The sequence below is a fragment of the Anopheles coluzzii genome, chromosome 2 (assembly GCF_943734685.1).
Source record: "Anopheles coluzzii chromosome 2, AcolN3, whole genome shotgun sequence".
NCBI lineage: Eukaryota > Metazoa > Arthropoda > Insecta > Diptera > Culicidae > Anopheles > Anopheles coluzzii.
Window position 1 is genome coordinate 104,337,797 of NC_064670.1, and position 12,402 is coordinate 104,350,198.

At 49.2% G+C, this 12,402-nt stretch overlaps 1 protein-coding gene across 3 annotated transcripts in view; it reads left to right on the forward strand.

The window, feature by feature from the left end:
* Positions 1 to 1,501: 1,501 nt before the first annotated feature.
* Positions 1,502 to 12,402, forward strand: part of LOC120948416 (BMP-binding endothelial regulator protein) — a 68,898-nt gene continuing 57,997 nt past the window's right edge. Inside the window, exons 1-2 of one of the 3 annotated variants that reach the window (XM_040364699.2) lie at positions 1,502 to 1,763; positions 2,835 to 3,253. The gene's annotated coding sequence lies outside the window, so the exon portion shown is untranslated. The other 2 variants (XM_040364700.2, XM_040364701.2) reach the window with 2 other exon arrangements.

Sequence of the window (12,402 nt, forward strand, 5' to 3'; positions counted from 1 at the left end):
TTTATCAAAATTTACCAGATGTTTTACAAAACATAATATGTTACTATTCTTATAATGTGACTTTAAATTTTTATCATAATGCCTAGAAATTGATTATTATACATTGTTGAGTAAAATTTGGATGGCCTAAGGCCATAAATTGGTGCCTTAGATACACCAATTGATGCACACAGTTATAAATTGATGCCTTAGAGCCAACATGTACCAACAATGATAATCAATCAAGCAGTTTGTTGAGTGATTTACCATGCAAGATTCGAATACAACTTTAGAATCAATTTTGTTTTAAATACACGTAGCACTTTACCACCGTTTACAACGGAGTGATGATTAGTGTGCATTTCGGTTAATTTAGATTAGGCACATTAGGGTCCCCAAAATAGGGCCACACTGTCTTTTATCTTTGTTGCGATGATTCGCCACTTTAACGCTGATCATCAACCTTTGTTCTGCTACTAGATTGCGTTAGCCAGTGGAAAGTGGAACAGATTATTTCCTCACGAAGTAACTAATCGAGGCGGCAAAGACGTTCACGTTAGCCGCCTGAATATTGTGGATTCATGGGAAAAATTTGGACGCTAGAATATATTGCCCCCGGGACACACCGTTTCCTGTTCGCACGCAGGAGCGACCCGACCGTGAATCATCCTCCGGTGCCGTATTATATTGTGTAATATGCCACATGCCAGCACTCTTTAGCGCTCAATCCCTCGCTCAGAATCGAAGGTTTGTGCAGATGATTCATCGATTAAAACGACAGGGCGACTCCATGTGACTTCATACTACCGCTTGGTGTACCGCTGGCGCTCCAGTACATGCTTTTGGGGTGGCGGCAGTGCCGTGAACACTTTTCCACGAATTCGGAGCATGTGTCACGATGATGCTGGTGCTGCCGTTTTTTTGTTTTGCTTTTTGCTATTCGCTTTCCATTTGCTGCTGTGTTGTCTGTCCGATTGGCCCGATGATCTTAGGCCCAGCTGATGATCGTTTGAGCAGATGAGTGCGATCGGTCGCGAGTGACCGATTCCATCATTACCAGATGCTAATTTTGTTCCTGGCTTGTGCTCATGCACATGCTCAGCGGTTTGGAATGTTGGCGCCAATTGCATTAAAATTGAACGTTTCAGTGGGAACAAATTGCTTTCATTGCTCTCGGTTTACGTGCTAGAGCAATTCGGATCAAATTCAAGAGCTGTTGTAGCGTTATGGCTGAGAATTACATGTATAAAAGAGTGGATTTTTATAGTTCTCTACACTTTTACAGCAAAACAATCATCATCTCGAGCGCATTATGGTGAGGTGAATGTGACAAATTTTTTCAAACAACCTATCACCGCCAACACTGCTCTCGGTGGTCTGTGCTCGCGCTAGAGCGAGACAGTGAGCGGCGGGCGAGAAACGTGCGCGTTCCGCGAGAGCGTAAACTGCTCGAAACCGGTCGGTGCGAGAGCCGCTCGACTCGGGACGGGCTCCCTTCGGAAACGGTTTGCTTCGTGCGGTGCGGCGCGATTCTTCCATTCATTTTGAATTTATCTCTTCATCACGGCGGACACGAAACGCACCGTTCGTGCGCGTTTTGTGTGGTGTGTGTAGTAGACGCGCGCTCGTTCCGTGTAAACTAAAACAAAAAAAATTGATTGTGAACAGAACGGCCACGACTCCGGCCACCATCGTTGCCGCCTGCAAAAGGGGTAGGCCAAGCGGACCGAACCGAACCGAACATCGATTTTCTTTGCGTCGAAAGCTTTCTTTGGAGAACGCGGGTGGGTGAAACTGTTTAACACCGTCCCTGTAAAGTGAAAAGCTGTGTAATGGAGGCGTAGTGTTTTTGTTTTGATTCCTTTCAAACCGGCGATGGCACTGGCTCGATAGCTTTAAGGACGTCGACGGTGGTAAACATTGCGTAGCGTCGGTGGGAAATATTGGATAATGCAGCAGTTGGTGTGATGGTTTCGTGAAGCGTTTAATTAACAGTGGCGCTTTCCTTAATAAGTGATCTGAAATAGATACTTTAAAAAATAATCTCAAACATTTCGCTGATAGGAAGGGGAAAGCCTCTCCCAGCGCCGGACACGAAAGCTGCACGCAATACGCGCACAGACCTGTTCGCGCCAATCGACCTGCCAAGCCCTGCAGGCCTTTCCTTGTGTTTTTCTTCTCTCGCTCCCCCACTGGGGCGGCTCCGTGAAGTGGTGTTACTTTTTCCACCCTTCCACAATCACTCACACACGTGATCGCGAGGTTTCGACGTTCGTTTGGCGCTAAGTGTTGCGTGAGTACTGCTAGTGTTTGTACGCGTGTGTGTGTGCGTGTGTGTTTGTGAGTGCATCTGTGTGTTAAGGTGATCTTTCACAGCCTCGACAAGCAACTGCTCCAATATCGGTTCGTTGGTAGGAAGTAAACTTAACCGCCTTTTTTCCTTCAATCGACCCATCGGAAGATCTAAACGAGGTCTCTTCGTTGGTCCACTGAAACCTGGAACTTGTGCTTGGTGTCTTGTGAGAGGCAAATCAATCGCCCCAAGCAGCTAGTCAGCAAACGGGCCCCAGAAGGAAGCCCAAACCGGCCAAATGCTTGGGGGTTGCTTGGGGTGGGGTTGCTCGCTTTAATGAAGAGTGACGTTTATTGACAGCCCGAATCCGTCCGGCCTGCCCGTAATTTTGATTGATTCTGCCCTGAATCTCTCCCCCCCCTCCCTCTAGCTCCTCCGATCCGGGGTCATCAGGCGACGAACGGACAATTGGTTTGCGAGCTGCGCGATTCGATTCGAGCAAGTGAGCAAAGACGTTATAGTATACCTATTTAATGTATCTTGTATGTTTCCATGTTTCCAGCCGGTTACGCACAGTGTGCGATCTTGCGCTTTTTGTCAGTAGTGAAGTTATTGTAGTTCCTGTTTGTGCTCCCCTGTCTCGTGTGCGAATTTGTGCATTTTTTGCGTGCGTGCGTGCGTGCACGTGAATGGGGAGATATAAGTGTTATTGTGCTAGTGTGTAAAAACGAGTGTTTGTGCGTGTGTGTGTGTGTGTGTGTGTGTGTAAATCTACAAGTGATCGATTGTGCAGTGTTTGCATCGGCAGCGAGTTCTCTCTATCAAGCTGCGGCCGCCGCCGCCGGTTGACTGCAGGTGATTCGGTTTTGCATCGCCGAGATCGCATCTGTAGTCTACCGGAACGATCCCTCGTACCGTACCCGGTTTATGTTTCTTCGTCCATCGTCTTCGCTCGAACGCTCTCGTCAACCGAAACCGAAGGTAAGTCACCCGAAAGGACGATTTGTGTTGGGTCATGTTTGACATGATGGTAATTGTAATCGTAGCGGCAGCTGAGGCACACAAACACTTCTGAGACCTTCAGATTAGAGCAAGGTGGAAGGAATGTATACCCTGTTGCAGTGAAGTAGGAGTGTGTGTGTGTGTGTCAGGTGCAATGGTATCCTCCTGGTCGCTTTCCGGCCGCTCAATAGTACGCTCCGTTGTTCCCCGGTGCGGGCGAACTTCATTGATTTGAAGGTGTTATACGTTAATTGGACGATGGAACGCTGGAGGTACACAGGTCTACCCCAACACGAAGGGTACAGGTGTCTAGCATTTCTCTGGTATCACACAGGTACTTGTTAGAACTATTTCTGGTAAAGGCTCAACCATCAGGAACCTTGGTACCTGGTTCACACAAGAACAGGTCACAGAATGGCAAATCCTTTTTCCCGTCATTTGTCTGTATGCTCCAAGCAGAGCTGGTCGAGCTGTCTGTAGCGAAGTGCCTTCCCTGGACGGCTTAATTGCAGCAGGTGATCACGAGCAGCACGATCGACCTGCCACAATGGCTGCGTGCACGCGCGCGTGCGAGACCGCAAACGACCCACCGATTGGCACAACCGCCCAGAGAACTGGGCAGCCCCTTACAAGGACTCGCGGGATCCCGCCCACCGTAGCGCTAGGGTCGTTGCCAACTGCTCCACCCCCTTTCAATCGAGGCGGGCCAATGCCGTTGGAGCAGCTAGCTTTGCTGTGGTTTGCTTTCTGGGAGCGCGAGAGCTTCCACCAGGACTCGGCGAAGACGGTAAGAAGCAAGCTGGCAAACAAAGCAAAAGAAAAAAATGGCTCACAATTAGCTTCGCAAAGCAGTGATAATACCTTAGCATTGTCACGCGAAAGTCATTCACTTGTTTGGAATTTGATAACGAGCAAACAATACGGACAAAGGAAACAAAACAAAAAACTAGTTTGACGCAACGATTTTTGGATTTTTGTCGCTTTTGAATCGTGATGCGATGATCGACCCGAGTTGCCGTCGGCTTTTCTGGCACTGGCAATAGGCAGGTCATGCGAATTTGATAACACCGGCCCTGCCGGCCAGCTCATCGTCGATGGGTCACCCGCCCCAAACTCAAAGCAGGGAAGGAAGCCCTTCTTCCTGGTTGATTTATGTTTGTGGGGCGCACTGTAATCAACATCGTGGGCCAGTGCCCTTACCCGATTTCACAACCACCCAAAACCATTCAATGAATGTGCCGCCTGAGGGTGTGAGAGAGAGAGAGAAAGAGAGAGCGGCTTGGGTGATCTTGGCGCCCTCTGGATGCGATCGCCGCATCGAATGGTTTTTGGGGCGAACGCAAAAGATGAAAGCTTTGACCTATCCCTCCGTCCCCCCCCCCCCAATGAATGGTATGTACCTTTGAGAGTGGTGGAGGGGAGGGGGGGGGGGATCTGACGGTCGTAAGGAGATGAAATATGGAAACAATCAATTTAGGTTCCATGTTGAACAAATTGTTTGGTGCTTCTTTGCGGGCGATTTGCGGGCCCGTTTGCAGTGATTTCGCCGTTCCGCAATCGGTGCGGTTTTTGGGTGCCCGCTGACTGCTGCTGCTTGCTGCTCGTTGTTGGTTGGTGGAATTTTGTTTGTTTGTTTTTTTTTTGTGGGTGCTTACAGTTTCGTGATGTGTCGTTCGGTTTGCACTATCAAAACTGTGGAGCGTGTAACCGCAGTCAGACCAAGCGTCAGGCATGAGCCTTATCGCGGGCTTAATTTCTTTTCGCATATGACGAGGGAGACAAAACCGTCGAGATCGGTTGCTTGGGAGACACAAGATTTTGTGTGTCTTTGTGTCTGTATGTGTGTCCGCAAACGAGCTCCGATGTCCTCTGGAACAGCTGTTCGATGGCGTGGCTGTGGTTATAACATGGGGCACACAATTTATACAAGCAAAACGGTCGCAAAATGAACGTTTGGCGAGGGTTGAGCGAAACGCGAGCGGGCCAAGGGTCCTTATCATGTGGAGGAACGCATCTGGACTTTCAATCTGCAGCTTCGAGAACATACGACGTTGAAGTATGATCGAGCAAATTGCTTGGTTTGGGATGGTTTGAATGAGATTTCCGAGTGCCGTTGCGTTCCGTGAAGCGGCTAGCCTTAGAAGACGATTGTGCTGTTATTTTTGCGCTTCGAAACATGTGTCCGCCGGGGAAACACTAACAGCTTACCCTTAATTTGGTGTAGCGAAAAATCCGGATATAATCGTGAAAATTATTCTCACACTCCAGAGCGCGCGAGAGAGAGAGAGAGAGGGAAAATAAAGAACCCGTTTAATCCTCACACGAACCACACCAAAAATGTCGAGTGAAAACGATCCCCCATCCCTCCGCCCGTGTCTCTGATGTGTTATTCAACAAATAGAGCAAAGGATTAACGAAAAACCCAGCCGACCCCGGAATTCATGTGGGACCACCGCTTTGTGGCTGGATTTGGCGTGGCGCTCAACACCACACAACCTCCAGCCCGAGTCCCCCAGGGGCGTCAACGTGAAAAACGTGCCACGAGTTGCTAAGTGGTGGGACCGGCCACTCTCGGGAGCGGCCACAACCGCTAGATGCGAAATGAAACAAAAATGATGAAGAAAACAAAAAAAAAACCGGCTCAATTTCGGCGATGAGCACGACAACGCCCAGTGCGTACAAAGACGTTCTAATCAAATTAGTAAAGTGACCAAGCGTGAGCGAATGGCCGAATGTTTGTGCCGAAAACGAGTTGCCAGTCGCGGCACGGAAGCTGTGTGACAAATGCTTGTGCAAGGTCTGTCCCGGTTGACAAGAAGAGGAGGGAGGGATTTCATTTTGGAGTGGGTTGGGTTTGTTTTCCACATTTCGCGTGTTTGTTGCGTTTACCCTTTTTAATTCGGTTCCCAGCAAAATGGTGAACTCCTAAAGGGCCTGTCCGGGGGCACTAGCAAAACATGTTTATTCATGTTGCTCGGTGAGGGTTCTTTTTTGTAGTGTACTGTGCTGTTTGTAGATGTAGTCTAGCTTTTGGATAATGATAACGTAACATTTGAAAAAAAAGTGCCAAAAGTTTTTTGAAACTTTTTTAAGATAACTGTATCTGTATGTAGAGCAAACATCCATATACATCCTGAACATCTCTATGCATCCTTGAGCCAGAGATACATTACGGTAATGAGTCTTTACAACAGGAACTAAACATTTAAACCTTTTGGATATTATATTCTTTATTAATGATGAACGTCTGCTATCATGTACATGACATAGATCCAGGTTAGAGACGTAAAGAATATAATGGAAAAAATGGAACTATTATCTCTTAAATTTGGATAAGTAATCCTCTTTAAACACAAGTAATTTGAGCATTAAATGGTATTTAGGACAAATTAATAGACTCCGAATGTCTTTTATTGCAATTGTATCTCCATGCGTACCTGTGTGGTCTGGTGGTCTGTTTGATAGACGCGCCGGCACCCACAAGGTCGGACGGGTTCAATTCTCTCCAAGAGCACGGACTGTGTGTGTCTATCCAGCTGTGGTGTAGTTCTACGAGAAGACTATATAGGACGACCATGATTTACGTAGGTCCAGAAATGATCAAAATTAATATAGGAACCCCAAAAGCCCTACACAACTAGTATAGTATAACATACGCACACGGGCAGTCAATACCGGTTGACCGGTTCACGGTTCTAAATCAAGGACGGGGTGTGGACAGCAGGGTCCGTCCGTGATTTGTCTGCTTATATGTGTGTGCTGCTGCTGATGGCCCTGTTTTCTCGCTCGTCCATTAATTGAAACTATTTCATTGTTAATTAGCGCCATCTCGATGCCGGAGTGAAATCAGTTCACCACATCCTAACATTTACCATGTCTGTGTGTGTGTGTGTCGTGCAATGTGCGCCATCCCTCAGTACACATGTACCACCATCCGAAGGGGGAAGGGGGAGATGTGGACGCCTCAATCGAATTGATTCACCATATAACCATTAACGGAACGCGACACGCGAGAGTGTACGCGGGTACCTCCTGCCTTCCTATTCCGTTTCGCACCTCCTAATCGTGTCAGCCGCGCCAGCCGCGCATCTTCCCGACATGCTCTGGACGAGTGTGGCGTGTAAGAAGGGGGGGGGGGGGTTTGTTTGTTTATTTACTCATGTGTCACCGTGCGTTTCGTGTGCTTTGATTCTCGCATCTCGCAGCTCGTATTGTACTGGCTGAGTGGGGTGTGGTACGGCAAACCAAGCCTCATGCCGGTGCCTGGTGCAGGCGGATCGAGATCGCTGGATCACATTGCACCCGCTTCACGCTTCCAGACGACGCTTCCTCGCGGTGGTGTTTATTTAATCGAACTGGTTCGATTGTCACGGACACGGATGATTCACCGTTCCAGGGGAGTTTTGCAAGATTGTACAAAAGCCCTGGGTCGGTCTTGTCATCATGGATATTGAAATATTTGCGATTATGATTGCAAAGAGAGTGGTCCCCATGGGCGCCTCGCAGCAAACATTCATGAAAGAGGATATCGCCCCAACTCCCCCCCCCCCTCCCTGCTCCTCTTCTTGGTGCACAGTGATAGCATTAGGGGTAGTGTTTATATAACCCCTTATTAGCACGGCCAAAGGGGGGACACTCACTGGATTCTTGTCACCCTAACTCCCCCGATGGCTGGGAGTCGATTCCACCGATTGGGAAGGACGGGGAGGCAGCAGAACCGGGCACTTAAAAGCTGTCACGCTGGTTGAGTTGGCGCCTGGCGCCAAACGTGGGTCCCACCGGATCCAGTTTGGAGAACTTTTGCTGGCGCGCGGTTTCATCTTCACCGCGACCATGGGGACGCCGGGGTCTGTCGGGAAGCGCCCCCAAGCGCATACAACAAAAAGCAAGCACGTCAACAAAACCGCCGAGGGGGCGGTAGTGTGCTGGAATTGAGGTTGAAGCTTTTGTTTTGACAGTCGGACCCGATCCGGAATACTGGACAACTGGCGGGGAAGGTTAGGACGGTAGGATCTAGCTGGGATTAGGAAATCTAAACCAAACTCGTCTGCCGCCAGCGTTACGCGATTAAGCACTCTCTCTCCCTCTCTTTTTCACTCTCTCTCTCTCTCTCTCTTTCTCAATCTCTGTGTATTTGAGTTTAAGACAGCCGCAAATGATGTCACGCGGGAACCCACCAGTGCTCCTAACCTCACAGGGCAGCGACTCGCACAGACGGCCGAAGATTGGAAAAGAATTCCAAAGCCAAGCCAAAGTTTAAAACAACTGTCTGTGTTGCCATCAGGGCACTGTTGTTGCTGTGTCGCTTTGTCCTGTGGCACTGTGCTGTTTGTTATGGTTGTGTCTGGGTTTATTTATGTCCAAGTGTTTTCTGTAAATTCTCCTGAGCATGGTTGCACTTTTGCTTCTTTTTTGCTTGCAAAGTTTTGTCTTTCTTGTTGATTGTTTTAGGACGTGTCTTCCGGCCGTCTAACTTCCTAGCGATTAGCTTGGGGGCCCCTCAAAACGAGCTTCTTCATGACGCCCGAGAAGAGGTCCAGCTAACCACGGGGTAGACCACTCTCCAAAAAGCAACAAAGAACCTAAAAATCAAGAAAAATCGTTCCAAATGATGATGCAGCAAGATGGTCTCCTCCCTGTTGATGGTTTTGCGTGGGCCACACAGCCTTGGGAAGCTTTTAGAGCAGGAAGATTTACATTACGCGAAGCTGCCGGCTTTTCCGTGTGCGTAGGCTTAAAGTTCCTAGGAAATAGGTTCTATTTTTGGAGCACTGGAGAGGCAGCAAACAGGAGCACATCGAGTGACCAGATGGAAACGAGCTCCCAGCCGCTCGAGCTCGTTTATCATTTCGCTTGTCAGTGGGATTTGTCGACTTGTGGGGGGGGGGGGGGGGGGGGGGTCAATCAATTCAGTAGCAAATCTTCCGAAAGGATGAGACATCTCTTTGCTATGCTAATCACTAACAATGCTGAGAGTATTGCAACAAAATTGCCTCCTCACGCAAACGAGGCGTGTGTGACGTCGTGCGCTGCCTACGCAGCGTCCATCAGTTCCGGTAGTAAACACCGGCCGTCATCAGTTTTCCACTCAACTTGGAAGCCTGCCGCCCTGCTGAGGTGAAGGAATTCCCTTTTTTGTCATGCGCGCGCGTGTGTGTGTGTTACGCTCGATTGAAGAAGTTTGGATGAACATTTGGTGGCGCTCAAGAGGGTAACAAGCACGAAGCGAAGAAAAAAGAAAAGAAAACCATCACTACAGGAAACTTTATCCAGCCGCGGGACTCAAATTACGGACTTTGTATTGTACCGACTGGCGGAGTGACTTGGCATGCCATATCTTGGGACCAGCCCGCTTCCGCGCGGGGGTTGCATTTTACACGCGCAAGTAATTGTGCTAACTTAAGGTTTTGTTGTGCGAAAAAGAAAACAAAAAAGCGCCCAATAAAGGGTTCGCCGTGGGTAAGAAACAGGGTGACGTAAACTCGTACCGAGCGCTCAAATTACCATGAATTACGATTATGCGAGGGCTTGGATCGGTTTTGGGTGTGTGCGAGGGGGGGGGGGGAAGGGGGGGGGTGTCCTTTAGTTGCCCGATCGCTTCCTTTTCGCTGGTTTAGATCGTCCAAGTTGGAAAGTGATTTGGATCAGATGTATTCTGATGTCAGTTCGTCTCGGATCTTGGGGCTCTTCCTTCTTGTCCCCTGTGCCGCCTAATTGGAACATTCGGAAGAGTTGCCTCAAACGTCCCAGCGCACAGCTCAAATGTCTGACGTAGTCTGGCGTCCTCGTGCGCTAGTTCCGATTTCCAAGTCCGCCAGCACCAGCTGCGCTCTCCAGCTGATCGGTGCAGTTTTTCTGGCTCCCGGCTCCCGGGGCAGCAGCAGTAGCAGTCACATCCGTAAACTTGATCGGTCCGCCGGTAACAAATTACACCACACCGCAGCAAATGTTACCGGATCTGGCACACGCACACCAGTCGCCAGTGAGCGCGTCATGCCCTCCCTCCGCGCAACGCGACGGGAGCATAATTGCACCCATGCGCACCAGGCTGCCGGCCGATTAGCACAGCTGATTTGCCGTCTGCCCGTCTGTCCTCCCGTGTTGTGTTGGCAACGGTCGAGGCAGAATGATCGAGAGCGCCGAAATTGGGGGTACTGCTTTGCTCGCTTGGTCGGAGAATTACACCGAGCGGGGTGAAAGGTTAATCGCGGCAATGTGAACACAAACGACAAAAAGGGCACGGTGCAATGAACAAAACCAAATCCCGCCTGGCTTGAATGGCAAGCAAATTAAAACATGTGAAATAAAGCAAAAACAACAAACAACACACATGCTCCGCGCTTTTACGCGCTCTCTGGAATGCCGCGCAAATCATCCGCACTGGGGCAAGCTGCTGTGCCGGCGGTGGGAAACGGCGAAAAGCCGATAGATGTCCGCCCCGAAGCGGTAAATAACGCTCATTAATCAGGGCCGGGCGAGGGAACCGCACTCGAGTGCTGGCAAATTCAGAGCGTTAATCCAGGCGAAGAGATTACACGCGGGGCAGTGAACACCATGCTTCGGATCCGCGTTGCGTCACAAGCTGGCCAAAAGCGCTCCGGTCCCGGTCCCGTGGGTTTGTTCCAAAACCGGGTGCCGGGAGACCGTTTGAATTTTTATCGCTTCATTGTTTCTCGCGTGGTGGGTGAATTTTGTCACCTAACCGAATGCTTCCCCGATCAATCCGAAAACGTGCTATTGAAAGGGGGGTTGATGGGACAGGAGCAGAGCTCAAGATCCGTGCGTGTACGTGATCGGGCTGCTAATTGGATACCGGGGCGGCAATAGTGCACCAGCTTGCCAGTGTGTCGAACAATTAGGAGGGCCAACTATCGACAGCTCACACCGATTTTGGATTCGAAGTTCTCGTGACCAGAACTTGCGTGCCGGGAGGTATTTCGTAAGGCACGATCAAACGTTTCTGTATGTGTTTGTGTGTCTGCTGTATGATCAATTAACTAAATCAATAGTGTGCTTTGAATTGACCACATGCTAGACATTGTCACGAAATCGCACTTCCACTGGGACGTGCTTCGTGCACGAGAGCTCTGGGCATACTCATAATCATAAGCATAATTTCCCTTAGAAATGATCTTTTGCTCCTGAAAATATTAACATGAACAGGTTATTAACAGGCCTACCTTATCAGGCCTTTGAATTTTGGTTGATTAATTACCATTAGTCTTAAATCTGAAATCTCTGCTTCTTGTTGAAGTTGGCGCTTCGTTTTGGCGCTTTGTTGATCTTGTTTTTCTCCCCCCGAAAAAACGCTTATCAGTACGCCCCGGGGGGAGAGTTTTGTTTGCAATTAAACTGAAACATGAGCTGGTTTAGAGGGACTCAGCTCCCTCCGTTCACCGAGCTCATCAACCATGCTCAAGTGCTGCCACCGAAACGTCCACAGATATCGACTATCGACAGGATGGAATACATCGCTAATCGGTTCATAATTAAGTCACTGTCTTGTGTTGGGTTCATAAATTTTTCCACACTCAATGGCAATTATCGTTTTTCAAACCACAGCTTGCACACACGCCGACGAATGGAAATTTATGAATTCTCAATCTCTCAAACTGTGCGTGTGTGTGATGAAAAAAAGACGAGGAACTACTAAATAAAGCGGTTAACGAATGGTAAACCCTTATGAGGAGCAATCTTGAAGCGGCGTGCGGGTGAGTTTGTTATGGGGTTTGAGTTTCACACCTTCGTCCGTCAAATGTTGAGCATAAATTGGATGAAGAAAAAAAACACACACACACACATCCACACGTACACTCTCTTAGACACACAAACATAACCGTTGTGTTGCAGCGTCCGATCGCGCGTAACCTGCCGGCTGCAGCAAACTGTGGGGAATATAGCAATGTGTGGTCGATCAGGTGCCCTTGATCGGGGGAATACGCGTTCCGTTCGAACAAAAAAAAAAGACGTCGGTTTCGCCGAGCGAAGAATCGTAAACAATCGTACCCTTCCCCCCCTTGGTCGGCTGACCGGGGTAGTGTATCCGCTGGCGTCAACGATGACGATGGATGGGCTGGCGGACGACTACGGCGACGACGACGACGCAGTTCGGCGGCTCGGGTCTGGTT